This window comes from Channa argus, unplaced genomic scaffold, assembly GCF_033026475.1.
Source record: "Channa argus isolate prfri unplaced genomic scaffold, Channa argus male v1.0 Contig032, whole genome shotgun sequence".
Classification (NCBI taxonomy): Eukaryota; Metazoa; Chordata; class Actinopteri; order Anabantiformes; family Channidae; genus Channa; species Channa argus.
Genome location: NW_027125251.1, coordinates 199,599 through 218,706, shown reverse-complemented (window position 1 = coordinate 218,706; position 19,108 = coordinate 199,599). Strand labels below are relative to the sequence as shown.

Sequence of the window (19,108 nt, the reverse complement as noted above, 5' to 3'; positions counted from 1 at the left end):
AGCACGATGGTTGAAAAACCAATAAAGTAGCAAAACAGCAATGAAAGAACAAAATTTGATGAAAATATAGAACAATTTCTATGAATAAATAGGCAGTAACACCAGCTTGTGCTGCCCGTAAACCCAAGCAAAAAAGCTTACAGCACCTGGTATTCCCAGGTGGTCTTCCTACCAAGTACTAACCAGGCCCGGCTCTATTTGGCTGCCGAGATCGGACGAGATCGGGCGCTTAGAGAGCGGTGTGGCCGTAAGCTGCATTTGACATCATCAACAGCTCTTAAAAACACTGGAGAAGCAGAATGCATGACACTTGCTAAGAAGAAGACAAATGTGGCAAAGTACAAAGTACTATAACTGTACTGGTCTGTTACGCCCCTGTCCAGGGGGTCAGGGTGCAACATACAAAGATAAATTAGCATGTTCCCTCTCCGATCCCCAAACCAAAATCCAGGATCGAGATGTTCCAACAGAATGATATTTATTTTAAACGAAAGAAAGTGTCAAACAAAACATGACACTACAACTCAGGGCGAACCAAGGCCAACATAATAAACAAAATAAGCCATTTCCCACAGAAAGTGCTAGCTAGCCTGATAGAAATAAACAAACCAAAAGACAGTCGCTAACCCTAACTCCCTAATGTGAAAACAGTCCAAAGAAAATGGCTGTTCACCCCTACAGATTTAATACTATTTACAAAATATACAATTTATAAACAAAACCACGGCACAAAACCTAACAATTCAAAAATGCTAAATAAGGTTTGGAAACCAAGAACAGCAAACAGGTGCTGCTGCCAGAAAGAGCCTCGCTAGCTGTTGGGAACCGTACTTTTAAAACTCCAGGAAGTGTAGGATGGACCAATCAGCTTCCTGTACTGCCCGTCAATCCGGCCAATCAGGCAGGACACCTATAAGAACAACATATCAAAAACAACACATATGGCCAGGACCGTAACATGGTCTACTAGTAATGAAGCACGATGGTTGACAAACCAATAAAGTAGCAAAACAGTAATGAAAGAACAAAATTTGATGAAAATATAGAACAATTTCTATGAATAAATAGGCAGTAACACCAGCTTGTGCTGCCCGTAAACCCAAGCAAAAAAGCTTACAGCACCTGGTATTCCCACGCGGTCTTCCTACCAAGTACTAACCAGGCCCGGCTCTATTTGGCTGCCGAGATCGGACGAGATCGGGCGCTTAGAGAGCGGTGTGGCCGTAAGCTGCATTTGACATCATCAACAGCTCTTAAAAACGTTGGAGAAGCAGAATGCATGAAACTTGCTAAGACGAAGATAAATGTGGCAAAGTACAAAGTACTATAACTGTACTGGTCTGTTACGCCCCTGTCCAGGGGGTCAGGGTGCAACATACAAAGATAAATTAGCATGTTCCCTCTCCGATCCCCAAACCAAAATCCAGGATCGAGATGTTCCAACAGAATGATATTTATTTTAAACGAAAGAAAGTGTCAAACAAAACATGACACTACAACTCAGGGCGAACCAAGGCCAACATAATAAACAAAATAAGCCATTTCCCACAGAAAGTGCTAGCTAGCCTGATAGAAATAAACAAACCAAAACACAGTCGCTAACCCTAACTCCCTAATGTGAAAACAGTCCAAAGAAAATGGCTGTTCACCCCTACAGATTTAATACTATTTACAAAATATACAATTTATAAACAAAACCACGGCACAAAACCTAACAATTCAAAAATGCTAAATAAGGTTTGGAAACCAAGAACAGCAAACAGGTGCTGCTGCCAGAAAGAGCCTCGCTAGCTGTTGGGAACCGTACTTTTAAAACTCCAGGAAGTGTAGGATGGACCAATCAGCTTCCTGTACTGCCCCTCAATCCGGCCAATCAGGCAGGACACCTATAAGAACAACATATCAAAAACAACACATATGGCCAGGACCGTAACATGGTCTACTAGTAATGAAGCACGATGGTTGACAAACCAATAAAGTAGCAAAACAGTAATGAAAGAACAAAATTTGATGAAAATATAGAACAATTTCTATGAATAAATAGGCAGTAACACCAGCTTGTGCTGCCCGTAAACCCAAGCAAAAAAGCTTACAGCACCTGGTATTCCCACGCGGTCTTCCTACCAAGTACTAACCAGGCCCGGCTCTATTTGGCTGCCGAGATCGGACGAGATCGGGCGCTTAGAGAGCGGTGTGGCCGTAAGCTGCATTTGACATCATCAACAGCTCTTAAAAACGTTGGAGAAGCAGAATGCATGAAACTTGCTAAGACGAAGATAAATGTGGCAAAGTACAAAGTACTATAACTGTACTGGTCTGTTACGCCCCTGTCCAGGGGGTCAGGGTGCAACATACAAAGATAAATTAGCATGTTCCCTCTCCGATCCCCAAACCAAAATCCAGGATCGAGATGTTCCAACAGAATGATATTTATTTTAAACGAAAGAAAGTGTCAAACAAAACATGACACTACAACTCAGGGCGAACCAAGGCCAACATAATAAACAAAATAAGCCATTTCCCACAGAAAGTGCTAGCTAGCCTGATAGAAATAAACAAACCAAAACACAGTCGCTAACCCTAACTCCCTAATGTGAAAACAGTCCAAAGAAAATGGCTGTTCACCCCTACAGATTTAATACTATTTACAAAATATACAATTTATAAACAAAACCACGGCATAAAACCTAACAATTCAAAAATGCTAAATAAAGTTTGGAAACCAAGAACAGCAAACAGGTGCTGCTGCCAGAAAGAGCCTCGCTAGCTGTTGGGAACCGTACTTTTAAAACTCCAGGAAGTGTAGGATGGACCAATCAGCTTCCTGTACTGCCCCCCAATCCGGCCAATCAGGCAGGGCACCTATAAGAACAACAAAATAAAAACAACACATATGGCCAGGACCGTAACATGGTCTACTAGTAATGAAGCACGATGGTTGAAAAACCAATAAAGTAGCAAAACAGCAATGAAAGAACAAAATTTGATGAAAATAAAGAACAATTTCTATGAATAAATAGGCAGTAACACCAGCTTGTGCTGCCCGTAAACCCAAGCAAAAAAGCTTACAGCACCTGGTATTCCCAGGCGGTCTTCCTACCAAGTACTAACCAGGCCCGGCTCTATTTGGCTGCCGAGATCGGACGAGATCGGGCGCTTAGAGAGCGGTGTGGCCGTAAGCTGCATTTGACATCATCAACAGCTCTTAAAAACGCTGGAGAAGCAGAATGCATGACACTTGCTAAGAAGAAGATAAATGTGGCAAAGTACAAAGTACTATAACTGTACTGGTCTGTTACGCCCCTGTCCAGGGGGTCAGGGTGCAACATACAAAGATAAATTAGCATGTTCCCTCTCCGATCCCCAAACCAAAATCCAGGACCGAGATGTTCCAACAGAATGATATTTATTTTAAACGAAAGAAAGTGTCAAACAAAACATGACACTACAACTCAGGGCGAACCAAGGCCAACATAATAAACAAAATAAGCCATTTCCCACAGAAAGTGCTAGCTAGCCTGATAGAAATAAACAAACCAAAAGACAGTCGCTAACCCTAACTCCCTAATGTGAAAACAAGAGAAAACAATCAAAAGAAAATGGCTGTTCACCCCTACAGATTTAATACGAATTACAAAATATACAATTTATAAACAAAACCACGGCACAAAACCTAACAATTCAAAAATGCTAAATAAGGTTTGGAAACCAAGAACAGCAAACAGGTGTTACTGCCAGAAAGAGCCTCGCTAGCTGTTGGGAACCGTACTTTTAAAACTCCAGGAAGTGTAGGATGGACCAATCAGCTTCCTGTACTGCCCCTCAATCCGGCCAATCAGGCAGGGCACCTATAAGAACGAGAAAATAAAAACAACACATATGGCCAGGACCGTAACATGGTCTACTAGTAATGTAGCACGATGGTTGAAAAACCAATAAAGTAGCAAAACAGCAATGAAAGAACAAAATTTGATGAAAATATAGAACAATTTCTATGAATAAATAGGCAGTAACACCAGCTTGTGCTGCCCGTAAACCCAAGCAAAAAAGCTTACAGCACCTGGTATTCCCAGGTGGTCTTCCTACCAAGTACTAACCAGGCCCGGCTCTATTTGGCTGCCGAGATCGGACGAGATCGGGCGCTTAGAGAGCGGTGTGGCCGTAAGCTGCATTTGACATCATCAACAGCTCTTAAAAACACTGGAGAAGCAGAATGCATGACACTTGCTAAGAAGAAGACAAATGTGGCAAAGTACAAAGTACTATAACTGTACTGGTCTGTTACGCCCCTGTCCAGGGGGTCAGGGTGCAACATACAAAGATAAATTAGCATGTTCCCTCTCCGATCCCCAAACCAAAATCCAGGATCGAGATGTTCCAACAGAATGATATTTATTTTAAACGAAAGAAAGTGTCAAACAAAACATGACACTACAACTCAGGGCGAACCAAGGCCAACATAATAAACAAAATAAGCCATTTCCCACAGAAAGTGCTAGCTAGCCTGATAGAAATAAACAAACCAAAAGACAGTCGCTAACCCTAACTCCCTAATGTGAAAACAGTCCAAAGAAAATGGCTGTTTACCCCTACAGATTTAATACTATTTACAAAATATACAATTTATAAACAAAACCACGGCACAAAACCTAACAATTCAAAAATGCTAAATAAGGTTTGGAAACCAAGAACAGCAAACAGGTGCTGCTGCCAGAAAGAGCCTCGCTAGCTGTTGGGAACCGTACTTTTAAAACTCCAGGAAGTGTAGGATGGACCAATCAGCTTCCTGTACTGCCCCTCAATCCGGCCAATCAGGCAGGGCACCTATAAGAACAACATATCAAAAACAACACATATGGCCAGGACCGTAACATGGTCTACTAGTAATGAAGCACGATGGTTGACAAACCAATAAAGTAGCAAAACAGTAATGAAAGAACAAAATTTGATGAAAATATAGAACAATTTCTATGAATAAATAGGCAGTAACACCAGCTTGTGCTGCCCGTAAACCCAAGCAAAAAAGCTTACAGCACCTGGTATTCCCACGCGGTCTTCCTACCAAGTACTAACCAGGCCCGGCTCTATTTGGCTGCCGAGATCGGACGAGATCGGGCGCTTAGAGAGCGGTGTGGCCGTAAGCTGCATTTGACATCATCAACAGCTCTTAAAAACGTTGGAGAAGCAGAATGCAAGAAACTTGCTAAGACGAAGATAAATGTGGCAAAGTACAAAGTACTATAACTGTACTGGTCTGTTACGCCCCTGTCCAGGGGGTCAGGGTGCAACATACAAAGATAAATTAGCATGTTCCCTCTCCGATCCCCAAACCAAAATCCAGGATCGAGATGTTCCAACAGAATGATATTTATTTTAAACGAAAGAAAGTGTCAAACAAAACATGACACTACAACTCAGGGCGAACCAAGGCCAACATAATAAACAAAATAAGCCATTTCCCACAGAAAGTGCTAGCTAGCCTGATAGAAATAAACAAACCAAAACACAGTCGCTAACCCTAACTCCCTAATGTGAAAACAGTCCAAAGAAAATGGCTGTTCACCCCTACAGATTTAATACTATTTACAAAATATACAATTTATAAACAAAACCACGGCATAAAACCTAACAATTCAAAAATGCTAAATAAAGTTTGGAAACCAAGAACAGCAAACAGGTGCTGCTGCCAGAAAGAGCCTCGCTAGCTGTTGGGAACCGTACTTTTAAAACTCCAGGAAGTGTAGGATGGACCAATCAGCTTCCTGTACTGCCCCCCAATCCGGCCAATCAGGCAGGGCACCTATAAGAACAACAAAATAAAAACAACACATATGGCCAGGACCGTAACATGGTCTACTAGTAATGAAGCACGAAGGTTGAAAAACCAATAAAGTAGCAAAACAGCAATGAAAGAACAAAATTTGATGAAAATAAAGAACAATTTCTATGAATAAATAGGCAGTAACACCAGCTTGTGCTGCCCGTAAACCCAAGCAAAAAAGCTTACAGCACCTGGTATTCCCAGGCGGTCTTCCTACCAAGTACTAACCAGGCCCGGCTCTATTTGGCTGCCGAGATCGGACGAGATCGGGCGCTTAGAGAGCGGTGTGGCCGTAAGCTGCATTTGATATCATCAACAGCTCTTAAAAACGCTGGAGAAGCAGAATGCATGACACTTGCTAAGAAGAAGATAAATGTGGCAAAGTACAAAGTACTATAACTGTACTGGTCTGTTACGCCCCTGTCCAGGGGGTCAGGGTGCAACATACAAAGATAAATTAGCATGTTCCCTCTCCGATCCCCAAACCAAAATCCAGGACCGAGATGTTCCAACAGAATGATATTTATTTTAAACGAAAGAAAGTGTCAAACAAAACATGACACTACAACTCAGGGCGAACCAAGGCTAACATAATAAACAAAATAAGCCATTTCCCACAGAAAGTGCTAGCTAGCCTGATAGAAATAAACAAACCAAAAGACAGTCGCTAACCCTAACTCCCTAATGTGAAAACAAGAGAAAACAATCAAAAGAAAATGGCTGTTCACCCCTACAGATTTAATACGAATTACAAAATATACAATTTATAAACAAAACCACGGCACAAAACCTAACAATTCAAAAATGCTAAATAAGGTTTGGAAACCAAGAACAGCAAACAGGTGTTACTGCCAGAAAGAGCCTCGCTAGCTGTTGGGAACCGTACTTTTAAAACTCCAGGAAGTGTAGGATGGACCAATCAGCTTCCTGTACTGCCCCTCAATCCGGCCAATCAGGCAGGGCACCTATAAGAACGAGAAAATAAAAACAACACATATGGCCAGGACCGTAACATGGTCTACTAGTAATGAAGCACGATGGTTGAAAAACCAATAAAGTAGCAAAACAGCAATGAAAGAACAAAATTTGATGAAAATATAGAACAATTTCTATGAATAAATAGGCAGTAACACCAGCTTGTGCTGCCCGTAAACCCAAGCAAAAAAGCTTACAGCACCTGGTATTCCCAGGTGGTCTTCCTACCAAGTACTAACCAGGCCCGGCTCTATTTGGCTGCCGAGATCGGACGAGATTGGGCGCTTAGAGAGCGGTGTGGCCGTAAGCTGCATTTGACATCATCAACAGCTCTTAAAAACACTGGAGAAGCAGAATGCATGACACTTGCTAAGAAAAAGACAAATGTGGCAAAGTACAAAGTACTATAACTGTACTGGTCTGTTACGCCCCTGTCCAGGGGGTCAGGGTGCAACATACAAAGATAAATTAGCATGTTCCCTCTCCGATCCCCAAACCAAAATCCAGGATCGAGATGTTCCAACAGAATGATATTTATTTTAAACGAAAGAAAGTGTCAAACAAAACATGACACTACAACTCAGGGCGAACCAAGGCCAACATAATAAACAAAATAAGCCATTTCCCACAGAAAGTGCTAGCTAGCCTGATAGAAATAAACAAACCAAAAGACAGTCGCTAACCCTAACTCCCTAATGTGAAAACAAGAGAAAACAATCAAAAGAAAATGGCTGTTCACCCCTACAGATTTAATACGAATTACAAAATATACAATTTATAAACAAAACCACGGCACAAAACCTAAGAATTCAAAAATGCTAAATAAGGTTTGGAAACCAAGAATAGCAAACAGGTGCTGCTGCCAGAAAGAGCCTCGCTAGCTGTTGGGAACCGTACTTTTAAAACTCCAGGAAGTGTAGGATGGACCAATCAGCTTCCTGTACTGCCCCTCAATCCGGCCAATCAGGCAGGGCACCTATAAGAACGAGAAAATAAAAACAACACATATGGCCAGGACCGTAACATGGTCTACTAGTAATGAAGCACGATGGTTGACAAACCAATAAAGTAGCAAAACAGCAATGAAAGAACAAAATTTGATGAAAATATAGAACAATTTCTATGAATAAATAGGCAGTAACACCAGCTTGTGCTGCCCGTAAACCCAAGCAAAAAAGCTTACAGTACCTGGTATTCCCACGCGGTCTTCCTACCAAGTACTAACCAGGCCCGGCTCTATTTGGCTGCCGAGATCGGACGAGATCGGGCGCTTAGAGAGCGGTGTGGCCGTAAGCTGCATTTGACATCATCAACAGCTCTTAAAAACGCTGGAGAAGCAGAATGCATGACACTTGCTAAGAAGAAGATAAATGTGGCAAAGTACAAAGTACTATAACTGTACTGGTCTGTTACGCCCCTGTCCAGGGGGTCAGGGTGCAACATACAAAGATAAATTAGCATGTTCCCTCTCCGATCCCCAAACCAAAATCCAGGATCGAGATGTTCCAACAGAATGATATTCATTTTAAACGAAAGAAAGTGTCAAACAAAACATGACACTACAACTCAGGGCGAACCAAGGCCAACATAATAAACAAAATAAGCCATTTCCCACAGAAAGTGCTAGCTAGCCTGATAGAAATAAACAAACCAAAAGACAGTCGCTAACCCTAACTCCCAAATGTGAAAACAATCCAAAGAAAATGGCAGTTCACCCCTACAGATTTAATACTATTTACAAAATATACAATTTATAAACAAAACCACGGCATAAAACCTAACAATTCAAAAATGCTAAATAAAGTTTGGAAACCAAGAACAGCAAACAGGTGCTGCTGCCAGAAAGAGCCTCGCTAGCTGTTGGGAACCGTACTTTTAAAACTCCAGGAAGTGTAGGATGGACCAATCAGCTTCCTGTACTGCCCCCCAATCCGGCCAATCAGGCAGGGCACCTATAAGAACAACAAAATAAAAACAACACATATGGCCAGGACCGTAACATGGTCTACTAGTAATGAAGCACGATGGTTGACAAACCAATAAAGTAGCAAAACAGCAATGAAAGAACAAAATTTGATGAAAATATAGAACAATTTCTATGAATAAATAGGCAGTAACACCAGCTTGTGCTGCACGTAAACCCAAGCAAAAAAGCTTACAGCACCTGGTATTCCCAGGCGGTCTTCCTACCAAGTACTAACCAGGCCCGGCTCTATTTGGCTGCCGAGATCGGACGAGATCGGGCGCTTAGAGAGCGGTGTGGCCGTAAGCTGCATTTGACATCATCAACAGCTCTTAAAAACGCTGGAGAAGCAGAATGCATGACACTTGCTAAGAAGAAGATAAATGTGGCAAAGTACAAAGTACTATAACTGTACTGGTCTGTTACGCCCCTGTCCAGGGGGTCAGGGTGCAACATACAAAGATAAATTAGCATGTTCCCTCTCCGATCCCCAAACCAAAATCCAGGACCGAGATGTTCCAACAGAATGATATTTATTTTAAACGAAAGAAAGTGTCAAACAAAACATGACACTACAACTCAGGGCGAACCAAGGCCAACATAATAAACAAAATAAGCCATTTCCCACAGAAAGTGCTAGCTAGCCTGATAGAAATAAACAAACCAAAAGACAGTCGCTAACCCTAACTCCCTAATGTGAAAACAAGAGAAAACAATCAAAAGAAAATGGCTGTTCACCCCTACAGATTTAATACGAATTACAAAATATACAATTTATAAACAAAACCACGGCACAAAACCTAACAATTCAAAAATGCTAAATAAGGTTTGGAAACCAAGAACAGCAAACAGGTGCTGCTGCCAGAAAGAGCCTCGCTAGCTGTTGGGAACCGTACTTTTAAAACTCCAGGAAGTGTAGGATGGACCAATCAGCTTCCTGTACTGCCCCTCAATCCGGCCAATCAGGCAGGGCACCTATAAGAACGAGAAAATAAAAACAACACATATGGCCAGGACCGTAACATGGTCTACTAGTAATGAAGCACGATGGTTGAAAAACCAATAAAGTAGCAAAACAGCAATGAAAGAACAAAATTTGATGAAAATATAGAACAATTTCTATGAATAAATAGGCAGTAACACCAGCTTGTGCTGCCCGTAAACCCAAGCAAAAAAGCTTACAGCACCTGGTATTCCCAGGCGGTCTTCCTACCAAGTACTAACCAGGCCCGGCTCTATTTGGCTGCCGAGATCGGACGAGATCGGGCGCTTAGAGAGCGGTGTGGCCGTAAGCTGCATTTGACATCATCAACAGCTCTTAAAAACGCTGGAGAAGCAGATTGCATGACACTTGCTAAGAAGAAGATAAATGTGGCAAAGTACAAAGTACTATAACTGTACTGGTCTGTTACGCCCCTGTCCAGGGGGTCAGGGTGCAACATACAAAGATAAATTAGCATGTTCCCTCTCCGATCCCCAAACCAAAATCCAGGATCGAGATGTTCCAACAGAATGATATTTATTTTAAACGAAAGAAAGTGTCAAACAAAACATGACACTACAACTCAGGGCGAACCAAGGCCAACATAATAAACAAAATAAGCCATTTCCCACAGAAAGTGCTAGCTAGCCTGATAGAAATAAACAAACCAAAAGACAGTCGCTAACCCTAACTCCCTAATGTGAAAACAATCCAAAGAAAATGGCAGTTCACCCCTACAGATTTAATACTATTTACAAAATATACAATTTATAAACAAAACCACGGCATAAAACCTAACAATTCAAAAATGCTAAATAAAGTTTGGAAACCAAGAACAGCAAACAGGTGCTGCTGCCAGAAAGAGCCTCGCTAGCTGTTGGGAACCGTACTTTTAAAACTCCAGGAAGTGTAGGATGGACCAATCAGCTTCCTGTACTGCCCCCCAATCCGGCCAATCAGGCAGGGCACCTATAAGAACAACAAAATAAAAACAACACATATGGCCAGGACCGTAACATGGTCTACTAGTAATGAAGCACGATGGTTGACAAACCAATAAAGTAGCAAAACAGCAATGAAAGAACAAAATTTGATGAAAATATAGAACAATTTCTATGAATAAATAGGCAGTAACACCAGCTTGTGCTGCCCGTAAACCCAAGCAAAAAAGCTTACAGCACCTGGTATTCCCAGGCGGTCTTCCTACCAAGTACTAACCAGGCCCGGCTCTATTTGGCTGCCGAGATCGGACGAGATCGGGCGCTTAGAGAGCTGTGTGGCCGTAAGCTGCATAAAAACGTTGGAGAAGCAGAATGCATGAAACTTGCTAAGAAGAAGATAAATGTGGCAAAGTACAAAGTACTATAACTGTACTGGTCTGTTACGCCCCTGTCCAGGGGGTCAGGGTGCAACATACAAAGATAAATTAGCATGTTCCCTCTCCGATCCCCAAACCAAAATCCAGGATCGAGATGTTCCAACAGAATGATATTTATTTTAAACGAAAGAAAGTGTCAAACAAAACATGACACTACAACTCAGGGCGAACCAAGGCCAACATAATAAACAAAATAAGCCATTTCCCACAGAAAGTGCTAGCTAGCCTGATAGAAATAAACAAACCAAAAGACAGTCGCTAACCCTAACTCCCTAATGTGAAAACAAGAGAAAACAATCAAAAGAAAATGGCTGTTCACCCCTACAGATTTAATACGAATTACAAAATATACAATTTATAAACAAAACCACGGCACAAAACCTAAGAATTCAAAAATGCTAAATAAGGTTTGGAAACCAAGAACAGCAAACAGGTGCTGCTGCCAGAAAGAGCCTCGCTAGCTGTTGGGAACCGTACTTTTAAAACTCCAGGAAGTGTAGGATGGACCAATCAGCTTCCTGTACTGCCCCTCAATCCGGCCAATCAGGCAGGGCACCTATAAGAATGAGAAAATAAAAACAACACATATGGCCAGGACCGTAACATGGTCTACTAGTAATGAAGCACGATGGTTGACAAACCAATAAAGTAGCAAAACAGCAATGAAAGAACAAAATTTGATGAAAATATAGAACAATTTCTATGAATAAATAGGCAGTAACACCAGCTTGTGCTGCCCGTAAACCCAAGCAAAAAAGCTTACAGCACCTGGTATCCCCAGGCGGTCTTCCTACCAAGTACTAACCAGGCCCGGCTCTATTTGGCTGCCGAGATCGGACGAGATCGGGCGCTTAGAGAGCGGTGTGGCCGTAAGCTGCATTTGACATCATCAACAGCTCTTAAAAACGCTGGAGAAGCAGAAGGCATGACACTTGCTAAGAAGAAGATAAATGTGGCAAAGTACAAAGTACTATAACTGTACTGGTCTGTTACGCCCCTGTCCAGGGGGTCAGGGTGCAACATACAAAGATAAATTAGCATGTTCCCTCTCCGATCCCCAAACCAAAATCCAGGATCGAGATGTTCCAACAGAATGATATTCATTTTAAACGAAAGAAAGTGTCAAACAAAACATGACACTACAACTCAGGGCGAACCAAGGCCAACATAATAAACAAAATAAGCCATTTCCCACAGAAAGTGCTAGCTAGCCTGATAGAAATAAACAAACCAAAAGACAGTCGCTAACCCTAACTCCCTAATGTGAAAACAGTCCAAAGAAAATGGCTGTTCACCCCTACAGATTTAATACTATTTACAAAATATACAATTTATAAACAAAACCACGGCACAAAACCTAACAATTCAAAAATGCTAAATAAGGTTTGGAAACCAAGAACAGCAAACAGGTGTTACTGCCAGAAAGAGCCTCGCTAGCTGTTGGGAACCGTACTTTTAAAACTCCAGGAAGTGTAGGATGGACCAATCAGCTTCCTGTACTGCCCCTCAATCCGGCCAATCAGGCAGGGCACCTATAAGAACAACATATCAAAAACAACACATATGGCCAGGACCGTAACATGGTCTACTAGTAATGAAGCACGATGGTTGACAAACCAATAAAGTAGCAAAACAGTAATGAAAGAACAAAATTTGATGAAAATATAGAACAATTTCTATGAATAAATAGGCAGTAACACCAGCTTGTGCTGCCCGTAAACCCAAGCAAAAAAGCTTACAGCACCTGGTATTCCCACGCGGTCTTCCTACCAAGTACTAACCAGGCCCGGCTCTATTTGGCTGCCGAGATCGGACGAGATCGGGCGCTTAGAGAGCGGTGTGGCCGTAAGCTGCATTTGACATCATCAACAGCTCTTAAAAACGCTGGAGAAGCAGAATGCATGACACTTGCTAAGAAGAAGATAAATGTGGCAAAGTACAAAGTACTATAACTGTACTGGTCTGTTACGCCCCTGTCCAGGGGGTCAGGGTGCAACATACAAAGATAAATTAGCATGTTCCCTCTCCGATCCCCAAACCAAAATCCAGGACCGAGATGTTCCAACAGAATGATATTTATTTTAAACGAAAGAAAGTGTCAAACAAAACATGACACTACAACTCAGGGCGAACCAAGGCCAACATAATAAACAAAATAAGCCATTTCCCACAGAAAGTGCTAGCTAGCCTGATAGAAATAAACAAACCAAAAGACAGTCGCTAACCCTAACTCCCTAATGTGAAAACAAGAGAAAACAATCAAAAGAAAATGGCTGTTCACCCCTACAGATTTAATACGAATTACAAAATATACAATTTATAAACAAAACCACGGCACAAAACCTAAGAATTCAAAAATGCTAAATAAGGTTTGGAAACCAAGAACAGCAAACAGGTGCTGCTGCCAGAAAGAGCCTCGCTAGCTGTTGGGAACCGTACTTTTAAAACTCCAGGAAGTGTAGGATGGACCAATCAGCTTCCTGTACTGCCCCTCAATCCGGCCAATCAGGCAGGGCACCTATAAGAACGAGAAAATAAAAACAACACATATGGCCAGGACCGTAACATGGTCTACTAGTAATGAAGCACGATGGTTGAAAAACCAATAAAGTAGCAAAACAGCAATGAAAGAACAAAATTTGATGAAAATATAGAACAATTTCTATGAATAAATAGGCAGTAACACCAGCTTGTGCTGCCCGTAAACCCAAGCAAAAAAGCTTACAGCACCTGGTATTCCCAGGCGGTCTTCCTACCAAGTACTAACCAGGCCCGGCTCTATTTGGCTGCCGAGATTGGACGAGATCGGGCGCTTAGAGAGCGGTGTGGCCGTAAGCTGCATTTGACATCATCAACAGCTCTTAAAAACGCTGGAGAAGCAGAATGCATGACACTTGCTAAGAAGAAGATAAATGTGGCAAAGTACAAAGTACTATAACTGTACTGGTCTGTTACGCCCCTGTCCAGGGGGTCAGGGTGCAACATACAAAGATAAATTAGCATGTTCCCTCTCCGATCCCCAAACCAAACTCCAGTATCGAGATGTTCCAACAGAATGATATTTATTTTAAACGAAAGAAAGTGTCAAACAAAACATGACACTACAACTCAGGGCAAACCAAGGCCAACATAATAAACAAAATAAGCCATTTCCCACAGAAAGTGCTAGCTAGCCTGATAGAAATAAACAATCCAAAAGACAGTCGCTAACCCTAACTCCCTAATGTGAAAACAAGAGAAAACAATCAAAAGAAAATGGCTGTTCACCCCTACAGATTTAATACGAATTACAAAATATACAATTTATAAACAAAACCACGGCAAAAAACCTAACAAATCAAAAATGCTAAATAAGGTTTGGAAACCAAGAACAGCAAACAGGTGCTGCTGCCAGAAAGAGCCTCGCTAGCTGTTGGGAACCGTACTTTTAAAACTCCAGGAAGTGTAGGATGGACCAATCAGCTTCCTGTACTGCCCCCCAATCCGGCCAATCAGGCAGGGCACCTATAAGAACAACAAATCAAAAACAACACATATGGCCAGGACCGTAACATGGTCTACTAGTAATGAAGCACGATGGTTGAAAAACCAATAAAGTAGCAAAACAGCAATGAAAGAACAAAATTTGATGAAAATATAGAACAATTTCTATGAATAAATAGGCAGTAACACCAGCTTGTGCTGCCCGTAAACCCAAGCAAAAAAGCTTACAGCACCTGGTATTCCCAGGCGGTCTTCCTACCAAGTACTAACGAGGCCCGGCTCTATTTGGCTGCCGAGATCGGACGAGATCGGGCGCTTAGAGAGCGGTGTGGCCGTAAGCTGCATTTGACATCATCAACAGCTCTTAAAAACGCTGGAGAAGCAGAATGCATGACACTTGCTAAGAAGAAGATAAATGTGGCAAAGTACAAAGTACTATAACTGTACTGGTCTGTTACGCCCCTGTCCAGGGGGTCAGGGTGCAACATACAAAGATAAATTAGCATGTTCCCTCTCCGATCCCCAAACCAAAATCCAGGATCGAGTTGTTCCAACAGAATGATATTTATTTTAAACGAAAGAAAGTGTCAAACAAAACATGACACTACAACTCAGGGCGAACCAAGGCCAACATAATAAACAAAATAAGCCATTTCCCACAGAAAGTGCTAGCTAGCCTGATAGAAATAAACAAACCAAAAGACAGTCGCTAACCCTAACTCCCAAATGTGAAAACAATCCAAAGAAAATGGCAGTTCACCCCTACAGATTTAATACTATTTACAAAATATACAATTTATAAACAAAACGACGGCATAAAACCTAACAATTCAAAAATGCTAAATAAAGTTTGGAAACCAAGAACAGCAAACAGGTGCTGCTGCCAGAAAGAGCCTCGCTAGCTGTTGGGAACCGTACTTTTAAAACTCCAGGAAGTGTAGGATGGACCAATCAGCTTCCTGTACTGCCCCCCAATCCGGCCAATCAGGCAGGGCACCTATAAGAACAACAAAATAAAAACAACACATATGGCCAGGACCGTAACATGGTCTACTAGTAATGAAGCACGATGGTTGACAAACCAATAAAGTAGCAAAACAGCAATGAAAGAACAAAATTTGATGAAAATATAGAACAATTTCTATGAATAAATAGGCAGTAACACCAGCTTGTGCTGCCCGTAAACCCAAGCAAAAAAGCTTACAGCACCTGGTATTCCCAGGCGGTCTTCCTACCAAGTACTAACCAGGCCCGGCTCTATTTGGCTGCCGAGATCGGACGAGATCGGGCGCTTATTTTTTTTTTTTTTCTCTTTTTATTATCAAAAATACTCTTTTACATTTTGGTGAAGACAAATACAAAGGTGCTTAAAATCAGAAAATAACATACATATTTTACATTTGTATATTCATTTCCCATTTCAAAACAGAACAAAATTATGAAAAAACATCTCAAATTATACACACATATTAAACACAAAAAGACCCAAACAGGAGTAAACCCCTACCCATTTTATCCCAACCTACCATTAACCAAAATCCACCACCATCCGCCCTTCTCTATCTACACCACATAGATCATTCTTCGCCCCCCACCTTCTTTCAAAACCATCCTTATCCGCTTCATAAAAGATTTTCAAATAGCATTTAACCAAATTCTTACACAGTGCCGTTCTACTTATTATTTTACCCCCAAAAAGTGCATGGTTTCTTGCAATATATAAAACATGACGCGCCACACTCAATACCAAATTCACCATATCCAGGTTTATGCCTTTTTCCGTTTTCTCAACCCCAAAACACCACACCCAGCTCCATTTCACTCCTTCCAACCCGATCACTTTACATTTCTCAGTTAGAACTGTCCTCACCCAATCTCTAAAAACCCGTGCTACCCTACAATGCAGCATAAGATGATCAAAGTCTTCATCCTCCCATTCACACACCGCACACGTTCTTGAATGTATATCACAATTAATTCGGTGGAGGACGACAGACACCAACACTCTTCTGTGCATCAACAGAAAATTTGTGTTAGCAATGGCTGGCGTCATCCAGTGCATGTATACATTTTCCCATATATCAGTAATGGAACGGGAGGGAAAAATCTGGCTCCACGCTGTGTTGGCTGCAGGTTGTTTGAATATATTCTTTAATAGGACTGAGTACCAGAATTTAGTAGGTAATTCTATCAGATTCCTGTTCTTTATATCACATGACAAGGTGAAAACAATTCCATCCCCTCCCCCCAGACCATCTTGTGTCCCCTGTAAAACTTCTCTCCATCTCTGTGGCCACCCCTGATGGAATTCTCTCCCTAATTCCCGGATAACTGACCTTGAGATTTTGTATCCTTTTCCTTTCGCTCTAAAAAACACCTCATCCTCATCAAACACCCCGTCTTGGTTTAAAAGATCTCTCACCTGTTGCACCGCTTTCCCCAGCACACCCCGGTTCTTCAGGAGGCCTGCCCGACCCTGCAGGCAGGGATTTCCAAAGATGGGTTGGTTCAACACATCCCACTTATTAGTCACCATGCACTGCAGGTGAGGCAGGACATCAGCCCATGCCTCTGCCGCCTCCTGGAATAGCATGCACGCTCCGGGCACATGCCGCGCCAGCTCGACGCTGCACAGGTTGAAAATCCCACCCGTCCCCCTATTCCTTATGTCTAACCACATATAGTCCTGCCATATACCACATGCTGACTTGTCCAAAAGCTTCTTATATAGCTTAATTCTAAGTGATTTAATTTTTGTTTTTAAATCACACAGCTGTAACCCACCTTTTTTATATGGCCCAACCAGTGTATTATGTGCAATCTTCATCGCTCTTCCTTTCCACAGGAAGTCTTCTATGGCTCTGCTCAGGAGGACCAACAAATCGCCCGGCAGGTGACAGACTTGCATGGCGTAAACCAGCCTCGGTACTATTACAGAATTCACTATTATTACCTTCCCTCTCAAACCCAACCCTCTCATCTTCCACAGTCCGAGCCTAGATCTACACCACGCAATATGCTCCAACCAGGTTCTTCGAATGCTTGCCTCCATTTGAGGTCCCATGTAGACTCCCAGGAGTTTAAACTCCTCCTCTCCCATTTTGAACCCCTGCCCCTCACCACCTAGATCAGTCCCAGGGCCAAGAATTAGTTTAGATTTATTGTTATTGACTCGCGCCCCTGTGGCATGCTCATATGCAGTTAGGTGACCGAGCACCCGTTGCAAGCTGTTCCTATCTTTAACCATTATGTTAATATCATCTGCATATTGTGCAATTCGAAAGTCTGAGCCAGTCGGTGATTGTATTCCATTTATTTTTGTATCGCTTAAGATTAATTTCGCTAGGGGCTCGGCCACTATTGCATAAAGCATAGCCGACAGGGGGCACCCCTGCCTAACCGACCTCTCCAAAGGGAAGGGATCAGTCAGGAAGCCATTACATTTGACAACACTAGTAGCTCGGCCATACAACAGCTCCACCCATGCTCGAAAAGTTGGGCCGAACCCAAAAACCCCCAGACACTCAAAGAGGAACTCGTGACTCACCCTGTCAAACGCCTTCTCTAGGTCCACACTCAAGTAGATGCCACCTGTGGCCATTAGCTGTTGAAATGAGAATCTGGTTGACAGGATACAATCAGCAATATCCCTCCCCGGAATGCTATAAGTCTGGGTAGGCCCAACTATCGACCCAATCACTCTTTTGAGTCTGGACGCCAGCACCTTAGCCAGGATCTTGTAGTCAGTATTGAGCAAACTAATGGGCCTATAATTCCCCAAGTCGGTCCTGGCTCCCTTATTCTTGTAAACCAGAGTGATCACGCCTCTCACGAAAGACTCCGCACATCTGTTCTCCGTTTGCATGGCAGAGAACAACCTACAGAGGACCGGAGATAGCAAATCCTTATAGGACTGATAGAACTCTGCCGAGAGGCCGTCCAGACCCGGGCTTCTAGCTCTATGCATTTCAGCAATGGCTGCACTGATTTCCTCCGGGTGGAGGTCGCCATCACACATAGCCGCGTCCTCAGGACCGAGAGAGCAGCCGACATTACCAAGTATTTTATCTCTTTGTGCTTTTCCTATATTTTGTTTACTGAAAAGATTAGAGTAAAAATCCTGTATAGTTTGTAATATATCTACTAAATCGGTGTGTGTATTGCCTTCAGAATCCTGTATTTCTGTTATGTATGTTTTGGTCTGCCTTCTCTTTTCTAAGCCCAAAAAGTATGCTGTACAGCGCTCTCCCTCCACTACATGTTGTATTTTGCTGCGGATCACTGCCCCTTTACATTTTTCCTCATCTAGGCGTGCTAGTTGCTCTCTCAGTCCAAGATAGCCATCCAGGGGATGGCCATGCCCAGCTTCAACAAGCTCAATTTCCCTTTTCAGACGGTGTCTCAACTCAGCCTCCTTAGCTCTTTCCCTTAGCCTTTTCTCTCTGCTCAGTGCAATGCAGCGCCTCCTAATTTTAAACTTGGCGTGCTCCCACCACTCAATGATAT

At 42.4% G+C, this 19,108-nt stretch overlaps 16 pseudogenes; all 16 read right to left on the bottom strand.

Annotated features, from left to right (window-relative positions):
* Nucleotides 1-134: 134 nt before the first annotated feature.
* Nucleotides 135-253, bottom strand: LOC137116753 (5S ribosomal RNA; annotated as a pseudogene).
* Nucleotides 254-1,110: 857 nt separating this feature from the next.
* LOC137116859 (5S ribosomal RNA) lies at nucleotides 1,111-1,229 on the bottom strand (annotated as a pseudogene).
* Nucleotides 1,230-2,086: 857 nt separating this feature from the next.
* LOC137116858 (5S ribosomal RNA) lies at nucleotides 2,087-2,205 on the bottom strand (annotated as a pseudogene).
* An 857-nt stretch (nucleotides 2,206-3,062) lies between these two features.
* LOC137116718 (5S ribosomal RNA) lies at nucleotides 3,063-3,181 on the bottom strand (annotated as a pseudogene).
* Nucleotides 3,182-4,048: 867 nt separating this feature from the next.
* LOC137116742 (5S ribosomal RNA) lies at nucleotides 4,049-4,167 on the bottom strand (annotated as a pseudogene).
* An 857-nt stretch (nucleotides 4,168-5,024) lies between these two features.
* Nucleotides 5,025-5,143, bottom strand: LOC137116857 (5S ribosomal RNA; annotated as a pseudogene).
* Nucleotides 5,144-6,000: 857 nt separating this feature from the next.
* Nucleotides 6,001-6,119, bottom strand: LOC137116717 (5S ribosomal RNA; annotated as a pseudogene).
* An 867-nt stretch (nucleotides 6,120-6,986) lies between these two features.
* Nucleotides 6,987-7,105, bottom strand: LOC137116950 (5S ribosomal RNA; annotated as a pseudogene).
* Nucleotides 7,106-7,972: 867 nt separating this feature from the next.
* On the bottom strand, nucleotides 7,973-8,091 carry LOC137116920 (5S ribosomal RNA; annotated as a pseudogene).
* An 857-nt stretch (nucleotides 8,092-8,948) lies between these two features.
* On the bottom strand, nucleotides 8,949-9,067 carry LOC137116716 (5S ribosomal RNA; annotated as a pseudogene).
* Nucleotides 9,068-9,934: 867 nt separating this feature from the next.
* On the bottom strand, nucleotides 9,935-10,053 carry LOC137116715 (5S ribosomal RNA; annotated as a pseudogene).
* An 857-nt stretch (nucleotides 10,054-10,910) lies between these two features.
* LOC137116970 (5S ribosomal RNA) lies at nucleotides 10,911-11,029 on the bottom strand (annotated as a pseudogene).
* Nucleotides 11,030-11,875: 846 nt separating this feature from the next.
* On the bottom strand, nucleotides 11,876-11,994 carry LOC137116943 (5S ribosomal RNA; annotated as a pseudogene).
* Nucleotides 11,995-12,851: 857 nt separating this feature from the next.
* LOC137116855 (5S ribosomal RNA) lies at nucleotides 12,852-12,970 on the bottom strand (annotated as a pseudogene).
* An 867-nt stretch (nucleotides 12,971-13,837) lies between these two features.
* On the bottom strand, nucleotides 13,838-13,956 carry LOC137116954 (5S ribosomal RNA; annotated as a pseudogene).
* Nucleotides 13,957-14,823: 867 nt separating this feature from the next.
* LOC137116981 (5S ribosomal RNA) lies at nucleotides 14,824-14,942 on the bottom strand (annotated as a pseudogene).
* Nucleotides 14,943-19,108: the final 4,166 nt, after the last annotated feature.